Source organism: Meles meles, chromosome 10, assembly GCF_922984935.1.
Source record: "Meles meles chromosome 10, mMelMel3.1 paternal haplotype, whole genome shotgun sequence".
NCBI lineage: Eukaryota > Metazoa > Chordata > Mammalia > Carnivora > Mustelidae > Meles > Meles meles.
The window spans coordinates 56,557,516-56,579,277 of record NC_060075.1 but is presented as its reverse complement, the minus strand read 5'-3'; the positions used below and the strand labels follow the sequence as shown (position 1 = coordinate 56,579,277).

The 21,762-nt window shown below is 35.7% G+C and overlaps 1 long non-coding RNA gene across 1 annotated transcript in view; it reads left to right on the top strand.

Annotated features, from left to right (window-relative positions):
• The window catches only part of LOC123951927, a 359,215-nt gene that overhangs the window by 156,976 nt on the left and 180,477 nt on the right, over positions 1-21,762 (top strand). Inside the window, exon 3 of the long non-coding RNA XR_006820537.1 lies at positions 10,798-10,845. This is a non-coding gene — a long non-coding RNA (uncharacterized LOC123951927). The remainder of the gene's footprint in view (positions 1-10,797; positions 10,846-21,762) is intronic.

The following is a 21,762-nucleotide window of genomic DNA, read 5'->3' as shown; positions in this document are numbered from 1 at the left end:
GGAATGATTTTAGATATTGAGTACGTAAGTGGCATGAAATGTTTAAGTAGAAAAAGTCAAATAAGATAATAAGCTACAGTATATTTTTTGGTTTTTAAATTGTTATTTGTATGTAATAAAATGAGGAGACTTTAAATGAAAGGTTTAATTGTTTTGATAAAATGAATGCCTCTCTGTGACCAATTAAGATGTAAGACCTTTTCATCACATCAGTAAATTTCCCAGAGCCCCACACTTCAATCTATCTCCACTTCCTCAGGGCAAGAAATCTGATTTCCATCACTATAGTTTATGTAGTATACTGATCCAAAAATTCATATAAATGGAATCATACAATATGTCTTTTTTTGTGTGTCTGGCTGCCTTGAATCAACAAGATGTCATTGATAGTCTTTCTTATTGTTGCATATATCAGCAGTTTGACCTTTTTATGGCTTAACAGTACTCAGTTTTAGGAACACATCAATTTGTTTATCCAGTCACCTATTAATTGGCGTTTGGGTCATTTCCATTTTTTATAGATTATGATTAAAACTGCTGTGAACATTCTGATATAAGCGTTTTGTGGTCATGTTTTCACTTTTCTTGGACAAATATCTAGGGATATGTCACATAATAGATGAATTGCTGTATCTTACAGTAAGTGAATATTCAACTTCATGTTAGAAACTACTGAATTATTTTCCAAAGTGATTGCATAATTTTCTATCTCTACCGGTAATATATGAAAATTGTAGTTGCTCCTCACTGATTTTTTTTCTTTTGTGCTTCCATTTCTGTCTTCTTTTAGATTAATTATTATATATTACTTTTATTTCTTATTTTTTCTATTGTACTTTTAGGCATTCCTCTTTATATAGTTTTTTAAATCGTTCTAGGAATGAGAACATACATTCTTTTTCTTTTTTTTAAATTTTATGTTTTAAGTAATCCCCACACCCAAGCTTGAACTCACAACCCCAAGCTCAAGAGTCGCATGCCCCACTGACTGAGCCAGCAAAGTGCACCAAGAACATGTCTTTCTAACTTAGTATAGTCTACCTTATAATACCCTCCTTGAATTAGGTAAGAATCATACAGCGGTATAGTTATATTTATACCTTTTCTTGTTCTTTGCTATTGTTATATATTCTACTTCTTCATGGATTATAAACCTCATAATATATAGCCATTATGTTTCAATAAATGAAGCCAATGCAAGAAAATAATAAAAAACAATCTTTTGTATCAGCACATACAGTTATCATTTCAGGATACTTTCCTTATTGTTTATGTTTGGATGATCTCTACTGGCTGTTCTTCATATTCATTCTTCCTTATTCTGTAGAGTGCCACTTTTTATCTGTTAAAATGTTGCTTTAACCTTCAGGCAAAAAATACTCGTACCTTTTATATAATGGAAAAAGTCATTGCTTCTCCCTTATTCTGAAAAATTAAGGTAAATTTATATATAGGGAAATGTATATATCTTAAGTATCCACGTTGATGAGTTTGCCAAACATATATATTCATGTAACCAATGATCCAATTAAAATATAAAACATTTCCAAATCCCCAGAAATTTACTTTATGCCTCCATTTAGTCAATTCCTATGTACTACCAGCAACTAACATAATTGGATTTCACTTTTTGAACTATACTTGTTTTATGAATATAGAATTTCAGGATAGCAGGATTCCCTATCTCTCCCACATACCCCCAGTACTTTTAAAGCTCCATTTTCTTCTGACTCTCATTGTTTTTGACTTGTCATTCATACTCCCTTTCCACAATTTGAATGGTATACAGTTTATCTTGTTTCTCTGCATTTAAATATTTTCTCTTTATTATTAGTTTTCAGCAATTTGATTATGATGTGCCTAGGAGATGATAGTGTCCCACATTTCATCTGCTCATTGTTTATTTCTATTTTTTTCCCTCTTTGGTTTATGTTTGGATGATCTTCTATGGTTCTCCTTTAATTTCACTGCTCCTTTTCTGATCAATTTGCTGTTAATTCTATCTTAACTTTATCTTCAAATATTATTTTAATTATGCAGTTTCTATCTGTAGAATTCTGAAACTGACCACCAGTTCACACACCTCCCCTGCATGTTTGATTATAGAATTTTTAACATATTTATAATTGTTATTTTATAGCTCTTTTCTGCTAATTCTAAAATCAGGATCATTTTTTTGGTTTCTTTGAACTGACTGATTTTTTTTTCTTGGAGTGCACCACATTTTCTTGTTTCTTCACTTTTATAATTTTTAACTGCATACTGCATACTGCATTTTGGCATATTCATCATAGAGACTGTATTTTGTTGTGTTCCTCTAAATGATATTGGAATTTTATTCTAGTAGTGAATCATTGATGGATCGACCACTTCTAATGTGATGTCTGTAGACTTGGTTTTGTGTTCTGTTAGGATATGTCTGCTTTAGTTTTGGCTTCAATACTAGGATGTAATTTTATTCCTATGGAATGGCCTTTTTTGTGTTTTAATGGAAAGCCTGAGATGTTTATCAAGTCTTTCTAAGATTTGAACTCAAACTGTGCCTTCTGACATGGAAAAAGCTACAATGTCTGCCTATCTCTTTCAGTTTTCGAGTTGTTGCTTTTCCCTCTGGAAAAACACTAAGTTTTGCACAATTTTAGAAATCAGCCAAGGATTTGAGGGAAAGTTAAGTGCATTATTTTGGTATTTCTCCTTTTCCTTTCCAAGGCTCCTCTGTGAATTCTAGCCATTCTTACAGTCTCCAACTCTTCGGGTTTCTCAGACTGTGGCTTTCTGCTTGAATTTGTGATCTTTCATTAATTTGTGTTTTCTCAAATTTGAAGATAATTTAAAATGTTGTTAGCACAAGAATGGTTACAGTAATATGGTCTTCCCCTCCTCGCTATCCCATTCCGTTAGATCTAGATTATGTGGAAGTAACGCATAACAGCTTTGGGTAGAGTTAGAAAGTAGAATCAATGCAATTGGTTATGTTAAAGTAGAATATGCCCAAATCAGAGTCCCCTTTGTGACCAGATAGTCCCCGATTAAAGATATTAATATGTTGGGGCACCTGGGTGGCTCAGTGGATTAAGCCACTGCCTTCGGCTCAGGTCATGATCTCAGGGTCCTGGGATCGAGCCCCACGTCAGGCTCTCTGCTCCGCAGGGAGCCTGCTTCCTCCTCTCTCTCTGCCTGCCTCTCTGCCTAGTTGTGATTTCTCTCTGTTAAATAAATAAAATATTTAAGAAAAAAAGATATTAATATGTTAATGTACATCTTTAAAGCAGTTTGCCTCCATTGTCTTCTGGAATTTAATTTTTATATAAAGGAGAATTTGGGGTTATTTTGGCATTTTCCCTTCTCTTATTTCATCTTATCCCAAAATACTTGTAGAATGACTTATTTATCATTGATATTTAAAAATTCTTAGGGTATTACTATGCATGGGTTTCTTTGTATTTTTGGCAGCATAATTTTTCCATTTACATATCCAAATTTTGTTTTAATTCCAAAAATATTTTAAGTTGTCTAAAATGATCTATATATGTATAATTCCAATTTATTTTTTCTTTAAAGATTTTATGTATTTACTTATTTGACAGACAGAGATCACAAGTAGGCAGAGAGGCAGACAGAGAGAGAGGAGGAAGCAGGCTCTCTGCTGAGCAGAGAGCCCGATGTGGGGCTCCATCCCAGGACCCTGGGATCATGACCTGAGCCAAAGGCAGAGGCTTTAACCCACTGAGCCACCCAGGTGCCCCTGTATAATTCCAATTTCTATAATAAAAATATCTGTATCTATAATTCCAAGGTCTGGTATCCAGTCTCCAACATCCTCCTCTGAATATTATGTCTTTTTCATTATTCTTGCCTTCTAGAAGAATTTTTCCTTTGTTCTATATTTTACCAATCTAATATTCTGCTATTCATGTTTTGGCAGTTTTTGGCTTTTTTCTAGTGCACTCTTTGGTTCTGCTCTTCAACTTTCAATTCCTGATGTAATTAATCTTTCTTTGCTTGTATGTTTATATCCTATTGCTTTTTTGGGGCTGTTGGTTCCTGTGTTATGAAGTTCAAATATTTTATGTTATGAAGATTAGTAAAATCCTAAGATAGAGAGCATGCAAGTGGGGTGGAGGGAAGGAGGGCAAAGGGAGAAAGAGAATCTTTTTTTTTTTTTAAGATTTTATTTATTTATTTGACAGACAGAGATCACAGGCAGGCAGAGAGGCAGGCAGAGAGAGAGAGGAGGACGCAAGCTCCCTGCTGAGCAGAGAGCCTGATGCGGGGCTCGATCCCAGGACTCTGGGATCATGACCTGAGCCGAAGGCAGAGGCTTTAACCCACTGAGCCACCCAGGCGCCCCGAGAAAGAGAATCTTAAGCAGCCTCCACTCCCAGCACAGAACACAATGAGGCGCTTGATCTTGAAACCCTGATATCATAACCTGACCCAAAACCAAGAGTTAAGACATTTAACCAACTGAGCCACCCAGGAAGCCCAAGAGAGTAATTTTTAATGAGCCTACCAAATAAGATTTATCTCAGAAATAAAAATATGGGTCAGTAGCAGAAAATGTATCAAAGTATGTCATGATCTTAACAAAGCAAAGCTTAGAATGTTCAAGAAACATTTAGGGAGGCCAGATGGTTAGAGTGGTTGAGTTCTGGGGGAAAAGAGTAGGAAAGAGATAAGAGAAGTAATGGGGAAGGAACAGATTATGCAAAGTCTTGCAGGAGATTGTAAAGATTTTGATTTTTACATCAAGTACCATGGCAAGTCTTTGCAATTTTTTTGAGTAGGGCAAGTGATATTATCTGACATATTTTAAAAGACTCAGTCTGCTCTCTGTTAGAAGATATTTTAGGGATGGAAGATTGGGAGCACAAAGATGATCATTATGATATATTTTTTTAATACTACTGAGATCTTTTACTAATATCTTATATACTATTTTTTCCATCCACTTTCATGACTAAGATTAGTTTATATAGTTTTCTAGTGCTGTCCTTTACTAGTTTTTGTCTCATGATTAAGCAAATTATCACAGATTAGGTGAGTAGGAGCCCTTTTAAGCTGGATCCAATGTCCTTTTGACATGGCTTCATCACACCTGAACACTTTACTTTTTTGTACTTTGAGATGGTTTAGAATTATAATTCCCACAGACCTGAAAACAGCACTTTCTTCAAGAAACCTAATTCTTATTTGTCAAGAATGGTACTTAGAAACCAACATTTGGGCATTAAGGTATTTTGTATTTTTGAATCTGTTTTTGTCATTTAAATTCCTTCCAAGAAACTTACTTTTATAGCTAAATTTTCAAATTTATTGGCAAAATTGTGTTTATTTTAAAGAGTTCTTTTATGTTTTAAAAAAGTCTATTCCTAAATAGTCTTGGTTTTACCCTTAAGATAATATACTCATATTAACAGATTTGAGTTTTGAACAATTCTTTCTTGGGGGGTAGTTTGCATTTGTTTCAGTTTCGCTATTTTTGCCTTAATTTTAACTTTTTCTTTTCAATTTCCTTCAAGGCAGTCACATTGATCTTCAATATTCTTTTTTTTTTAAAGATTTTATTTATTATTTATTCGACAGACAGAGATCACAAGTAGGCAGAGAGGCAGGCAGAGAGAGAGGAAGGGAAGCAGGCTCCCTGCTGAGCAGAGAGCCCGATGTGGGGTGAAGCAGAAGGCAGGGGCTGAGCAGAAGGCAGGGGCTTTAACCCACTGAGCCAGCCAGGTGCCCGGATCTTCAATATTCTTGACTAAATTGTACCATGCTCCATATTCTTTTACAGATCTCCAGGTAATTCCTGTGTACTGTGAAGTTTGGGAACCACTGGGATAGGATATTCATTTATATGGTTACTCAATCTCTGTCCCTTGTTAAGTATAAAAACAAATTTACAGTTTTGACTTGTCTTTCTTAAATATTATTTCTTTTAATGCATGCTAAAATCTAATGTTTCTTAAAAATGCTGCCTGATAATGACCTTTCAGGAAACTCCAGATCTCTTCTCAGCCTTTTGGCTAAAATCAAGTGTAGGAAACTCCAGAGTTGTGCATTTCATCCATATCTGTGAATTGTGTAGAAAGAGGTTGTGTGTTTATGAGACTAAAGAACCTTAGTTTAAACTAAGAAATGATCAGAATGAAAGAAAATTTGAAATCTAAATTGATAATGAATAAACCTGTCATCATTGCTTTTTGAAAATTAATTTAATGACAACAGGGTACTGCTTCTATGAAAGAAGAGTTGTTTTGGCAGGGGAAGAGGACAGATGCATCCTCCTAACATTGAGGCCAGATAAATGAGAATTCACCAGCAAATGAAATTCATCACAGTCCTATGCCACGTTCCTTTTTGCGTTCCTGATCTTTCCTTCTCTCTCCCAATCTCTCCCTTCCCCCTCCTTATTCATTATATTTGCAAATTCTTACCATTTGGAACAGTTTTTAAGGCAATGGAAAAGTGATGCTTGAGAGGTGAAAGGCAATCACAAGCTGGCCTGGAATCAATCGATAGGGAGAGTTCTTGACGGCACTCACCAGTTGATTCCCAGCTGTGCTTGGGATGCCGCTGCTGAGTAGCCGTCCTAGCAATTTGGGTCCACTCATGGTAATTGGTTTCAGATGATACCAGAACAACTCATTTTACACTGTCCTCTTCCCAGTGCCCGAGGAATTGGAGGGCGTAGTGTAACATGTTCAAGGCAAAATCCCAGCTTCGTGGAAATCCCATCACTTAAATTCTAGTCTGAATTGGATCTCATTGTGTCCTGGTAGTCCCTGTGTGGTGAGAAGGATTATTATAATGTTATTTCAGTGGTTAGTTGTGCTCACCCCGATGCTCTGGCTATGGCCGTTCTATTTTTCTCAGAATATCTTGCTTTACAAACACTAAATGTGTCCCTAGTCATGTAATTAAGGAAAATGTTAGTGATCATATTTCTAATGTGGAAAAGAAATAGTGGGTACAATTTTACTGTGTTCTCGCTAAATGCCTCCCCCTTTTAAATTTCAAGTTTCAAATAAAACAAAAATGCTTTCAGCATATATTCCTCTCATTTCTTCTTTCCTCTGATAAAAGGATATAAATAAAATTTCAGAATTTCTTTAGTAAAGAAATTGAGTCCATCCAGTTGCTGATTTCATAAACTGTGATGCTGTTTTCAGCTCCAAGTAAAATAACAAGATGTCCAGTAATAGTGATTTAAACAATGAAGACCTGTTAGCTAACCTAAGAAGAAGTCTGGAAGCAAAGTGTTTCCAGGGTTATTTCAGTAGCTGAAGAATGTTACAAAGGACCCAGGTGTTTAGCATCGCAATCAAACTCCCATTTCTACCATCCTCACTGTCATAGTGGGTGAGGGATGTCTGCACTCATGGTGACAAGATGGTTTCAGTAGAGTCAAGCATCACATCTTCAGAAAATACTATTAGTGGTGTTCTGGTCAATGTTTAGTGACCCACTCTCTGGAAAACAAACACAAACAAAAAAATTATAATTTGTAGCATTTGATGATTTCCATGCTGTGAATTTTCCCAGCGCTGGGCATCTTCAAGGTCCTATATGGTGTCATCTAGTGCAGCACATAGAAGTAGCAATCATGAACCAGTGTGTGCTGGCTCCAGTATACCACTAGATGACATCCAGAGTCAGGCAGAATCTTTTAAATGATATCTAGAGAGGGAAAGCTTTCCCAGAAATCCTTAAACACCCTTATGTCTCATTGGTCTGGCTTGCCTCTAATGCCTATCCTTAAGCTAACCACTGTCAAGGGGCCTAAAATGATCATGATTGCTTTGAAAGATTAATCTGCATTTACTCCTGGCAGCAGGGTGACTTTCTTAACACTATAGGAGAGTAAATACCTCCGAAATATTGAAGCAGTCTAGCAACTAGGAAGGGGATGAGAATGCCTGGTGGTTGGGCAAATAATAGCATCTGCCAAAAGGACAAAACCAGACAAAACCAGTTTGTTCTTATGCACAAACACACTCGAAGAGGAGTGTAGAAATGTAAGGATATACAATTTTTATTCTACTTCCAGCATCTTTTTATGAGTCTACCACAAAAACACACACACATCATTTGGATGTGTCATCTTTTTGTTTGGGCAACTCCTGGAGCCTTGTCATGGTGAAACATCAAAGTGGAAGGAGGTTGCTAGCTGAGTTGGCTCGAGGGCTCTTAGCACTTCAAACAGTGTAAATGGTTGGGAAAAGCTAAAATCCCCCTAGAAAAACATCATCTCTTGTAAGAAACATGACCCTAAACAAGGTTAATATATTTTTGAACTTGAGCACTTTATTATCTGCTGTTCTCTAGCACCTTTCTAAAGCATGCTAATCATTTCTATCAATTGAGATGTTTCCTTTTGCTTAAAAGAATGAAGTCTCCCCCAGAGATGTGCATAGCTGAGCTAATGACAGTAGCTAGGAATGGTTAAGAAGGGCTTGGGCAGACAAAAATACTGTATTTCCTTGAGTCAAAAGAAAAGAAGCATGTTTGTTACTTTTGATTAAGGGAGAGTAATTCAAGTCTTTCTTTCCATTATGCTATTTTCCAGTGTCTTGTAGTATTTTTATTTAAAGACGATGTCCGCTTTTTTTTTTTAAGGTTCACTTCTCTTATTTATCCTTCATATTCCTCCTTTAGCAGTACTACCCTCCCCCAATATACTCATACCACCTTACTTATGAAACTACATCTTTTTTTTCTGTTTCTACAGAAGCTAGATTTTAGATTGTTTTTGTTCCATTTGCCATTCTTAACTGGTCTTTTTCTTTTCTTTTCTTTTTTCTTTTTTTAAAATTTTTTTTATTTCTTTTCAGCATAACAATGTTCATTGTTTTTGCACCACACCCAGTGCTCCATGCAACACGTGCCCTCACTAATACCCACCACCTTGTTCCCCCAACCTCCCACCCCCCCGCCCCTTCTAGACCCTCAGGTTGTTTTTCAGAGTCCATAGTCTCTCATGGTTCACCTCCCCTTCCAATTTCCCTCAACTCCCTTCTCCTCTCCGTCTCCCCATGTCCTCCATGTTATTTGTTATGCTCCACAAATAAGTGAGACCACATGATACTTGACTCTCTCTGCTTGACTTATTTCACTCAGCATAATCTCTTCCAGTCCCGTCCATGTTGCTACAAAAGTTGGGTATTCATCTTTTCTGATAGAGGCATAATACTCCATCGTGTATATGGACGACATCTTCCTTATCCATTCGTCCGTTGAAGGGCATCTTGGTTCTTTCCACAGTTGGTGACTGTGGCCATTGCTGCTATAAACATTAGGGTACAGATGACCCTTCTTTTCACTACATCTGTATCTTTGGGGTAAATACCCAGCAGTGCAATTGCAGGGTCATAGGGAATCTCTATTTTTAATTTCTTGAGGAATCTCCACACTGTTCTCCAAAGCGGCTGTACCAACTTGCATTCCCACCAACAGTGTAAGAGGGTTCCCCTTTCTCCACATCCTCTCCAACACACGTTGTTTCCTGTCTTGCTAATTTTGGCCATTCTAACTGGTGTGAGGTGGTATCTCAATGTGGTTTTAATTTGAATCTCCCTGACGGCTAGTGACGATGAACATTTTTTCATGTGTCTGATAGCCATTTGTATGTCTTCATTGGAAAAGTGTCTGTTCATATCTTCTGCCCATTTTTTGATATGATTATCTGTTTTGTGTGTGTTGAGTTTGAGGGGTTCTTTATAGATCCTGGATATCAACCTTTTGTCTGTACTGTAATCTTCTCCCATAACGTGGGTTGCCTCTTTGTTTTGTTGACTGTTTCCTTTGCTGTGCAGAAGCTTTTGATCTTGATGAAGTCCCAAAAGTTTATTTTCGCTTTTGTTTCCTTTGCTTTTGGAGACATATCTTGGAAGAAGTTGCTGTGGCTCTTGGATTGGAAGAATAAACATTGTTAAAATGTCTATACTGCCTAGGGCAGTCTATACTTTTAATGCCATTCCGATCAAAATTCCACCGGTATTTTTCAAAGAGCTGGAGCAAATAATCCTAAAATTTGTGTGGAATCAGAAGAGACCCCGAATCGCTAAGGAAATGTTGAAAAACACAAAACTGGCGGCATCACGTTACCTGATTTCAAGCTTTACTACAAAGCTGTGATCACCAAGACAGCGTGGTACTGGCATAAAAACAGACTCATAGACCAGTGGAACAGAGTAGAGAGCTCAGATATGGGCCCTCAACTCTATGGTCAAATAATCTTCAACAAAACAGGAAAAAATATACAGTGGAAAAAAGACAGTCTCTTCCATAAATGGTGCTGGGAAAATTGGACAGCTATATGTAGAAGAATGAAACTCGACCATTCTCTTACACCGTACACAAAGATAAACTCGAAATGGATAAAAGACCTCAATGTGAGACAGGAATCCATCAGAATCCTAGAGGAGAACATAGGCAGTAACTGTTTTTTTCTTATTGACAATGCAGAGGTGACATGAGCTCTTCAAAATTCTGTTCCCATTGTTATGAGGGGTGAGTAACCCTGCCAGTTCCAATTTTAGGCTATCAAATCAAGATACAGGATACCTTTACAAATTGAGGAGCTGATTCTCTAAGGTGGGGCCAGCACAATGCTGTAATACAGGAAAGACTCTTAATGTCTTTGTAATGGTCATGACTATGTGTTGCCACACAAGTTAGTAATATTACATTGGTGTTGGTCTACAGTACTTTACATGGTTATGCTATAGTAAGCAATTCAACATTAATGTTTGTCACATGTGCGGTCTTAAAAAGTGTTTTCTTTTTCTCTCTTTATTTTAGAGAGGAGTGGTAATCAGTTTGCTCTCTTCTGGTGGAGAACTTCTCAAGGTGAAGTATATTTCGATTTTAAATGCATACTTAGATTAAAAAAAAAAGAAATGTGGAGTAGATGTAAGGAAGCAACCCTTTGAGGTTTATAAACCTCCAAGAATGAGTGAATTTATCAGACTTGGAAATATTTGGAAAAGAAAAGAGATGCTTTGTGCGCAGTATCTTGGCAGTGCCTTGTCCAAAGTACAGAATGTATGCTGAAGACCTGGTGTCTCCTTTTAGGTTTGTGTCTATTCAATGATACAAATTTATTGGATAGATCTGTCTTCTCACTGGGATCCAAAAAAAAGTGATTCCTTCACCATGGGCACTTTATGAATATTTGGGTACCAGATAGTCATTTTGAAAGATGTGGTTTTCTTTGACCAGTTGTTCAAGCATTCCATGGACACATATGATGAGAAAATAATCTAGTATTTACACTTCACATAAAGATAATGATACCATTTTCTTGATGTCAAATTTAGAAAGAATACATTTCAAAATGGTTTCATATACATGATAGCTGTTCCTTTGTACACTAACACCTAGAGCTGTTGTATTTAGATTCCTTGCTTCACTACTTACCTACACAGAAATTTTAAATTCGAGGAGTTTTTTGTCAAGTTGGTGCTTCCCAATACCAAAATGTCTTTTAATGAAATATAGATAATTTACTTCTTACATTATTAGAGCAATTTAAAAATTTAAATTTGCTATCTGCTTTGCTCCCATGATCACAAAGGTGAAATAAAGAACAAGCAAAAATTACTGAGAAACAAATAAAATTTACAATTCAACTCTTTTTTTTTTAAAGATTTTATTTATTTATTTGATAGAGATCACAAGCAGAGAGGCAGGCAGAGAGAGAGGAGGAAGCAGGCTCCCCACTGAGCAGAGAGCCCGATGCGGGGCTCGATCCCAGGACCCTGGGATCATGACCTGAGCCGAAGGCAGAGGCTTTAACCCACTGAGCCACACAGGAGCCCCCAATTCAACTCTTTTAAGCAACATTTCTTCTGTTTTATAAGAACTGCATGTGGTTACCACAGATTCCTGCTTAATCAGATTTTGATATGGGTGTTTTTCCAAGTGCATATTTTACCTTTTAAAACTTCAGTTTTTATTCTAGGATAGTTTTAGATGTATAGAAAAAGTATAAAGATGGTATGGAGAATACCCATCTGTCCCCCATAATTTCTTCTATTGTTAATGCATTACATTCATATATAGAGTTGTTACAGTTAATGAACCAGTATTGATATATTATTCTTAAGTGATGTCCATACTTTGAGATTTCCTTAGTTTGTACCTAGTGTCCTTCTTCTGTTCCATCCAGGATATCACATTACAGTAAGTAGTCATGTTTCATTAGCCTTCTCTTGGCTGTGATAATTTCTCAGACTTTCCTTATTTCTGATGACCTTACCAATTTTGAGAAGTTCTGATCAGGTAGTTGGTAGAATATCCCTTGATTTGGGCTCATCTAATGTTTTTCTCATAATTAGACTGATGTTATGGGTTTTGGTGAGAAAGCCAAGTGTATTTTTATTTTATTTTTTATTTTTTTTAAAGATTTTATTTATTTCACAGAGAGAGATCACAAGTAGGCAGAGAAGCAGGCAAAGAGAGAGAAAGGAGGAAGCAGGCTCCCTGCTGAGCAGAGAGCCTGATGTAGGGCTCAATCCCAGTACCCTGGGATCATGACCTGAGCCGAACGCAGAGGCCTTAACCCACTGAGCCACCCAGGCGCCCCCCCAAGTGTATTTTTAAATGCAAGTGTTTTATTCTGTCTTCCCATTTCATACTGTTGGTATTGTTTATGTTTGTGAAAGTACAGGTTAAGGTCTTTTGGAAACATGGGTATTAACTTCACTGCTTACCATAAAGTTGTAAGTAGATAATGTAACAAAGTTAAATTTTCCAAAGCAAGGAAATTCTTAACTCTGGCACAATTTTGCTTCCCTTTGGAAAGAGTCAGACTATTACGAATTTTCAGTGGTGGTTTCCTGACTTCTCAATCATAAATATACTGGACTAGAAAAGACCAATTCTGGTGCTCAGGAAGCTGTGTAGTATAAAACAGTAGTTTTCTAACTCATGGGTCATGAAGATCTCTGTTCAAATGAAAACTTGCATGGCTCCATAAACAAATAAATAAAAAGTAGGACTGGTCTGATTGAAGCAGTAGAGAGACTAAGCAGCAGAGGACTTATTTAAAGTATAACTGCAAATCCTCACATCTGATAGATTGGTAGAAAGAACAAGGAACAAAAATACCTATTTCACATGATTCATATGAGGCTTTAGTAATATGTAAAGTGTCTGGTGTTGTGCATTTATGGCACATAGTTTCTCAAGAAATATCAAATCCATTCACAAATTGTAATTTAGTGACTGTATCTTTACTCTTTCATTTGAATATGTCCCTATCTTTTTGACCATATCTGTGTATTAATTATATATTTGTGTGTATAGGTGTATAGCCCAAAGAAAATAAAATACTTACAATGGTGAGGATATGAGATAATTGCATTTAGTAATTAAGTTTTATATTGTGAAATTGAGGTAATTACTAAGAGTTAATATCTAAACAGGGAATAACCCAATGAAATTGCGTAAAATATTTTCTGACATCTAGTATATACCATGCTTTAAAATGGTTTCCCAAACAAGACATGAATATTGTGTTGGTGAGAGGTTTTAAAAACTACTGTCCCCATATATCATATTACATTGAAAATATTATAGAGTATCTTGTCAGTCACACTAATCAATTATTAAGCTATATTTTCTAATAATAAAAAAATTCAAGTGTTATCACTGTCTAGCTTGTATTTCAGGAAGAGGTTAGGAGTAATAGAGCTTAGAATGCAACAGAAAATTTACAGTAGTCTGAGCCATTAAATCAGAATTCTAATGTACTCTACTTTGTCAATGTTTGACAAAAATTTTTCCTTAAAACACACAAAAATGTTGAAATGATAACCATAACAGTAATAATTTGTCTTTGGTGTTTGGAGTACTCATGAATCTAAATAATAAATTTTATGAAATTAAAAGGTCTTAATTACATTTGGTTATAGGTGGATGACTAATAACTTTTTAATGTGCTGTATTACTTTATGTTTAGTAATTAATTGCAGTATTACAAGGCATTATCTTAATGATAATATTGCAATGGACTTTAAAATATTTTCATATCATGTAAGGTAGGAAGTGAAAACAATTGCTTTTCCAATTTTATAGCTGCATAAGCAAAGCAAAGAACAATTGAGTAACTTTGGTGGATCACAAGGATATTCATTGGAGCAATTGAGTGTCCTAAACCTGAGTCAGTAACATTTCCATTGGAGAACATGGCTGGTTTTGATAAATCTATTGTATTTATAGTTTTAAAATTTGTTTTGTCCCTCTTTACATATTTATCTGAGTGTTCTCTTTTCTTTTTCTGAATCTTCCAAGTTGTTTCAGTTGGATAAAATTCAACATCTAATACCTTTGGATTTGAAGTGGCAAATTTTTAAATGTGTGAGAGCGACAAAGTGAGGTGATACACTACTCTGTGTTTAGTTGAAGTTCTGGGTCACTGACTGTCATATTGGTCAGAGTTTTACCCTTTGTGATTCTTGCTATTATTTTTCTGCTGAATTTATCCTGGGTCCTGGCCAGTTTATTGCCTATGTCCTTTTTAGTTCACAAGTCAAAAGGCAGTAGAAAAACCACTGTCAAGCCACAAATAGTATACTTTGTTTTATTACTAAAACCTGAATATACTGGGAGTTTATTTGCTATTTCTTAAGAGTATTGGAGATAGCTAGAAAACACCTAAATGACTGACCTATAGAATTAACTAGAAAGATAGAAATGATGGCAAGATACACTATTATTTTTACCTCATTTTAATTAGGGGAAGCTCATATACAACACTGACATCACTAGACTTCTCTCGGTTCCTGGATATCATGTAAAATTGAATCCATATCAGAAGACCAGATCCTGCTTCAGATTGCCTTTGCTGAGCTACAATCCTTTTATTAAGAAATTACCATTCCAGGGGTGCCTGGGTAGCTCAGTCGATTAAGTGTCTTCCTTCGGCTCAGATTATGATTCCAGGGTCCTGGGACTGAGCCTCACATCATCCTCATCAGGCTCTCTGCTCAGCAGGGAATTTGCTTCTCCCTCTCACTCTATCCCCCGCTCCCCCCAACTCCCCCCAACCCCCCGCCCCCCGCTCGTGCTTTCTCTCTCTCTTTCTCTGACAAATAAATAAATAAAATCTTAAAAAAAAAATTAACATTCTCTCTGGCCAGCATCTCTTTTTCCACAAGTCATCCCTGTTCCTTTGCCTTATTTTCATTATTTTAATGTGACGGTAGTTATTCACAATCCTTCATATGACATATTTCAAGAAGACGGTGATGTTCAGGGCATATTTTTACTGACTTCTGTCCTCTATAATACTTCTTGCCATCTCTGAATTTCCACTGTCATGCATTTTGACTATTCTGGTGTGCTTCTTTTTGAGCAATGTGATAGTTATGCGTGTGTGCTTGTTTTATCTTCTCTATCTGAGCACATAGTCTGGTAAAAGAACAAGAGTTGTGATTCACCTCTTGTTACCCACACTCCCGGTCTGTTACTCAGTGTTATGTGGAGAGTCAGTGAACATTTACTGAAGTAAATCTTTAGACTTACCACAGAATGACATTTCAGAAAAACACAGCTTTTGCTTATTATCTCTGAATGTTTACTATTACTCAAATCCTACCAAAATTACTCAACTCAGAGCAGGATGGATTTCTGTGTTAGTGTGTATCTTTTGTTTTTAGTGTGGGCTGTATTTTTTTTTCCTCTCTTGGATTTTGTGCCTTCTAAGTATTTTCAACCTAGAGACTTTTCTAGCTTTCTGGTTGTTTGCAAAGGCCATTTTCTACTTAAATTTATCTGCTTCACTTTTCATTGTTCTGTGTCATTTTCTTCAGCTTTTTGATAGTTTATATAGCTTACTAACTGCACGATGTTTAAGGTGTTTGTAGGCTTCATAAAAGGAGGTCACGGAGAGTTCAGAAATGTTTAGAAAAGGGAAGAAATCTTAGGAAGGTTCTTCTTGAGGTTAGCAATTTAGAATTTCTTCCTTGTTTGCACTCAGAATGCAACATTGATGCTAAGATTCTCTGTTGTGAATCAGGCTAAGGAAAGTGAATAACTGGGGAAAGTAAGGGGTATCATATTTAAAGGAATATCTCAAATCCCTCGAGCCTGAGTTCTTTAAAATGTGTGTGTGTGTGTGTGTGTGTGTGTGTGTAGATTTGTGGTAATTTTAAAATGAAACACTTACTGAGTTTGAAAAAGAAATTTAAAGAAAAGAACAATAACAGAAATTTCCATTGCTCTGCCTAAATTTATTGCTCACAATTGTGGAACGTATTTCCCAAGCCATAAAGACATGAAGGAGGAGCTTCTGAGTCATTTTCCCTTTCTTGTTAAGGCTGGAGGGAAGTAGAATTCAAGATAGTCATTTATGCATCTAAACATACTATTCTAAATGTTGCCAGTCAGAGTATCCACTGAGAGGAGAGAGAGAGGGGAGACGGAAATGACCAATAGCTGGCTTCTGGCTGGATAAAACATTTACACATAACTCCTGGCTTCCCCTCAAGTGGAGCTTTTGCGAGGGATTTATAGGTCAGATAGCTCAGCAGTTTCAGCCTGTTGCCCACTGTACCTTAACAAAGCTTGTGCGTGTTTGTACAGCTGGACTGGTAGCTGTGGGAGTCCCAAGAATCCCACAAGGCCCCGTCCTTTTACCTCCCCTTCGCCATTTACCAGCACACAAATACATACAGAATGAAACTGTCTGACTAGCAGGTTAAAGGCCCACAATTCAAGCCCTGTTTATTTTCTTTCCTTGATTTCCTGCTGCTACAGTGAGTAAATGGTATTTTTCCCCCTTGCTTTTTTTTTTTTTTTTCTTTAAACCTGTTTATCTATCAGTGTCTGGTAGAGAATGAAAGAAATACCGATATTTGAACATAGTTTATGGAATTTGTTAGTACACTTTGGTGTACTATTTTGAATCTCTCCCTCTCTTTCTCTCCCTCTCCCCCCACCTTCCTCTCACTACCCCTCCCTACCCTCCCCACACACCTCTGTCTCCTTTCTCTCAAGGTCTTTCCATTCTCATCTCTTTCTCATATGTTTTTGGGAAAGGAATTATTTACCCAAAGGAAGGAAAAAAAACATCCCCAAACTCTTCAAGTGTAACTTCACCCCAAGGAAGGGTGTTATTTTAATTACTGTTGAACCCATTCTGTGGGGAAGCCTGTAAATGCTTGATGCAGCTCAGAGAGTGGCAGTTAATATGCCTTTTGAATCAGTGCCACAAACTACAAAGACTGCCATCTGGGGAGGTATTACGTTTGTAAGAAAAAAATAGTTGAGACTTTTCTTTAAATGAGCTTGTAAATTCCAGTCAATTTTAGGTTCATTTCATTTTTTAAAAAAAAAAATCCTCCCATATGAAATACTTAAAATCATATTAATTAACCAGAAAAGGAACAGCAATTCAGTGAATATCATTATAATTCTAGGTTTGATCTGCATGTTTATATTTTGGAATTTTTTTTTTTTTTTGGTCATCTCAATAACAATTTCATTAAACTCTTTGCATTGGAAAAGAATTAAATTGATGAAGAAAAGTTTGTTTACCTGTTTTGTATCCTTAAATTATCTTGTTTCTTCATACCAAAAAAAAAGTTTTAATTAGAAAGCAAAAATAGTCTTTTAGTTAATTCTGGCATTTCAGTCATTATTCATGTCCTGTGACTGTTTTGGCAAATGATGCAGAAATGGAGGAATATTGGGAGTTGGACAAAGCTGATTAGAATTCAGGTTTCTGGGTATAACTAGTGCACTGTTCTGAGACAAGGCGTGAAACCTCAACTTCATCTGGAAAATGGGAAAAATGGTACTTTGCCAACTTCACAGGGTTGTTGAGGGAATCAAGTGATATGATGGCTGCCAGAGTGCTCTAGACATGGAGAAATTTTATGTAAATCTAAAATAGTGTTCTTTTTTTGAAGTTTTAAATTATTCTTTTTTTTTAACTTTTTTTTTCCATTTTATTTATTTTAGTTTTAAATTATTCTTGATAGTTGAGCTTTTCCTTTCCTTTTTTGGGAGAATATTTTCATGGCAAATCCATCATTACTGGCTGATACAAATTCTAAATTTCAAGGAGACTCTAAATCAGATGTAAATTATTTTTAAAAGTAGTGTTTGCATGGTATCTTTTAACAAATTATAGAGGTACCTGAAATATAATGGGAAAAAAAAACATGATTATTTTAATGGTAGATCCTAGCGATCTCATTATAAATATTCAGAAAAACTTCCTATAATCTTATTTCGAAATACTCCAGGATGCTTAAACTTCACACTCTGTTGACATTTTAAATTACTTAGCAGGAAACCTTCTGATACTTACGCTTCCATTTACTAAAGTTCCTTAGTTCAAAATCCTCTATGGAATTGCAAACTTAGAGGCACTGATTTAGTAAGGAAAATACACAAGAAATAGGTTCTGAGTAACATTGGACTTCATGTAACACCTTTGCATTAAGGACTATTAGAAAGACATTAAAAAAAATCTACATATTGCATTGAAAACTAATTCATACTATTCTGAGGGAATCATAGTTGAACAACTTTTCACTCAGACATTTTTCTTCATTTAATATTTGAATTATCATTTGGAAGATATTTTTCAGTTTCCCCCTCTCATCTCCTTTCTCTTCCCATCCCTATGTGATCCCTGTCTATGGTAGCCTGCATGTAAAAAGTAGATATCTCTAGAACAATGTTTCTGTCCATATCCACTTTCATTTAAAAAAATTTTTCCATGTCCACTTTCATGTCCATTTACATATCCATAACCACATCCAAATCCATCCTTTGTCTAATAAGAATAGGAGGTCTTCCTAGAATATTTATTCTCATCATTTGGATTCTGTTACAATCAAGGCATTTTCTTTAGCTAACAGCTTTTGGTCAAAAATAAATATTTTATTTGAGCATAATTAATATTCTTCAATTTGAAAAGTCTAGTAAAAACATTTAGTCTATTTTTATATCCCTTAAAATTTTTATCTGTATTTTCATTTATTCCTTCTCCTTCCCTTCTTTTCTGTTTCACCTGACATTTTACAATCTTTATGCTAAATCTTTATTTAAAAAAATAAAGCTTTAATATTCCTATGTGATGGATCAACTTAGGGCTTTGTACTCATTGTGTTCTCATCATTCTGTGAAGCAGAATCTTTGTGACAGTGTGTTTGACCACACTGTTCTTAAGGCACTTGCATGGTGGAAGAGATAGTGGACACTAAAAGTATCTGTTGCTCTCATAACATTTCTGCAAGGCTGACTAATTTGCTAATTGTGTGAGATAAATTTACATGGTTAGGTACATAGTTCTTATAAGTGCCCAGCATTTACTTGTCCTTCAGCTGTCTTCTTTATTAGTTTCTTACTCTAATGGATTCCAAAACATCCTTGAACAATCTGCTTAATAAATAAGAGGAGGTCGTTGTAACTGAATAAGCAACTTCTAGGTTCAGACCAGCAGCTAAGTACATTTTCTGAGTGCCTTGGTTAAAGAACCATTTACATTCAAAATCTTTAATGAGTTTCTTAACTGAGGCAGAAGATGCAATCAAGATGTGTTTCCCCTGTGAGAAGTGGAAGATTGCTGTAGAGTATTAAAAGTTGAACAGCTGGCCACTGTTTATGAAAACAGCCAGGCTCTTATCCATAATACAGGAAAGTGAGTCAAAAGCCAAAGTCTCCTGTTTTTCAAGATACAGCTGGAAGATTTTCAGAGCTCGGGGAGAATTTTAAACATAGGGTAGACATACCTTCCCCCCCCACCCCTTGCAAATATAGGAAAAAGAGGAATAAGAAAATATCTTCACGGTAAAATATCTTTATCAGTTCTACAATTTATATTCTACCAAACACATGTATCTCTTTTGAGAAAAAATACTTGGTTAACTTTCACCAGAAATAAGAGCAGGTGAGTTATGTAACCACTGTATGAAAATAAGAAGAAAGTTAATTAATTAATGTAAAATGGAGGTAAAAAGTATAAAACAAACATAGCTAAGAATTAGTTTTAATTCCTTTACAGTCTCCTTATTGAAGCCAATTCATGACTTTAGCTGAAGATACTAAGTATAATGAACAACTTTTTAATCAATTCTTTGGAATCCTGGCAACCTATCTGTTGTATTCTAGATTCATTGATTTTTATGGCCAAAGAGATTTACTCAGAAAAGAAGCTCTGGATGGAGAAATTAAGGAGGAAGTAAACTGAAAGCTTTATCTGTATACTTTCTAGTCATCATTTTAATTTTATCCTTTTGGGTAGTAAATATCTATCTACTGGTAGAGAAGAATTTCTCCTATCTTCAACATGAGTAGGAATCAAAGTTAGAGAATTTGAGGAACCAAGAAAAAAAAAATCAAAGTTAAAATACAATTCATTCTACATATACACTTCCCTCTACTAGGTAGTTGTATTATGGAAGTATCAAGATGACCTTATTTTAACAGATGACCTAAGTCTTGCAAAACAAAACAAAACAAAACAAAATGCCTTGTCCAACAGTTAATACGAATTTGTTCAGAGACTTCCCCATGCATAAAATCTGTAAGTGCTTCCTTTGATGCTTTTATTTCTCTTTTAGAATGCTCCTGAGTTCTGATAAAATGATCACAAGTTTGGGCAAGAGAATTTGAACATTTTGAATAAGAGAATTTGAACCTTATGCATGGAAAAGTAAATATGCATTTATACATTTTACAATGAAAACAAAACTGTATATTTGTTCATTTGTTCAAGTAGGTTAAAGTGAACTTCAAAGAAATCAAAATGAAATAAACAATGAGATAAACAATGGTTTTTAAAATTTGTACACATATCCTACATCTAGGTTTCAAATAAATCACATTAAATTAGTTATTTCACTTATTGTCATGCTAAGCTGTTTATAAATATGCTGTAAGTTTATCATTTGTCTTTTTCTTTTTTTGGGAGAACAGTTTCTAACCTATTATTAGAATTCTCTAAAGAGAGTGACCAGTAAAGCTAAAGATTTAGATTGTCTCTTGCGTAAAAACAAAACAGAAAAACTCCTTGTATAGTCATTAAGTCTTGTATGATATGAAGCATTTACTTCTTTTCCTTGTTTTCACTTTTTCTCCCTATAGCAAGCATTCTTTTAGTCAAAATCAACATGCAGTGAATTCTGGTTTCTTAATACCTAGGGTGCTTTCAGATATAAAATAAATGCTTTTAGTCTGAGCCAGTTAAACAGAAGCCTGGACATACTGTTGGGTGGGTAGGATTCTGATGGGCGGGAGAATAGGAGAACCCCGATATGAGAGAAAACAGTTCTGCAGCTTCAGGAAAGCCAGGGAAATCTGAGGGGTTAGGGGCTGTTCTAGGAGCTCACTGGTGGCAGGCGCTATAATGGAAGTAGCTCTGCCAAGAAGCTAGGTTGCATCTTACAGCAAGTAAGAAGATCAATGGGTTGTGAGATCCATATGCTCGGCTTTAGCCTTTGGGTCAGAAGAAGAAATGAGGTATCACAATGGCACACATCAAGGATGTCCATGATCCTGTTTTCTTTTTGCCTTGGATTAAACTGCACTGGGCCATCCTCAAGGTCAATGTGCTCTTTTGATACCCTGTTAGTCTAACCGTGTTCTGAGCCTTGAATGTGGTCAAAAGCCAGTGAAGAAATAGCATCAACATTCAACAGAATCCAGTTCTACCACGGAGACATAATGTAAGCTCTTTATATTGTGTGACACAGATTTTGGGAGGAAATACTTGCTAATAAATAGCAAGCAACTTTTAAGACTATAATT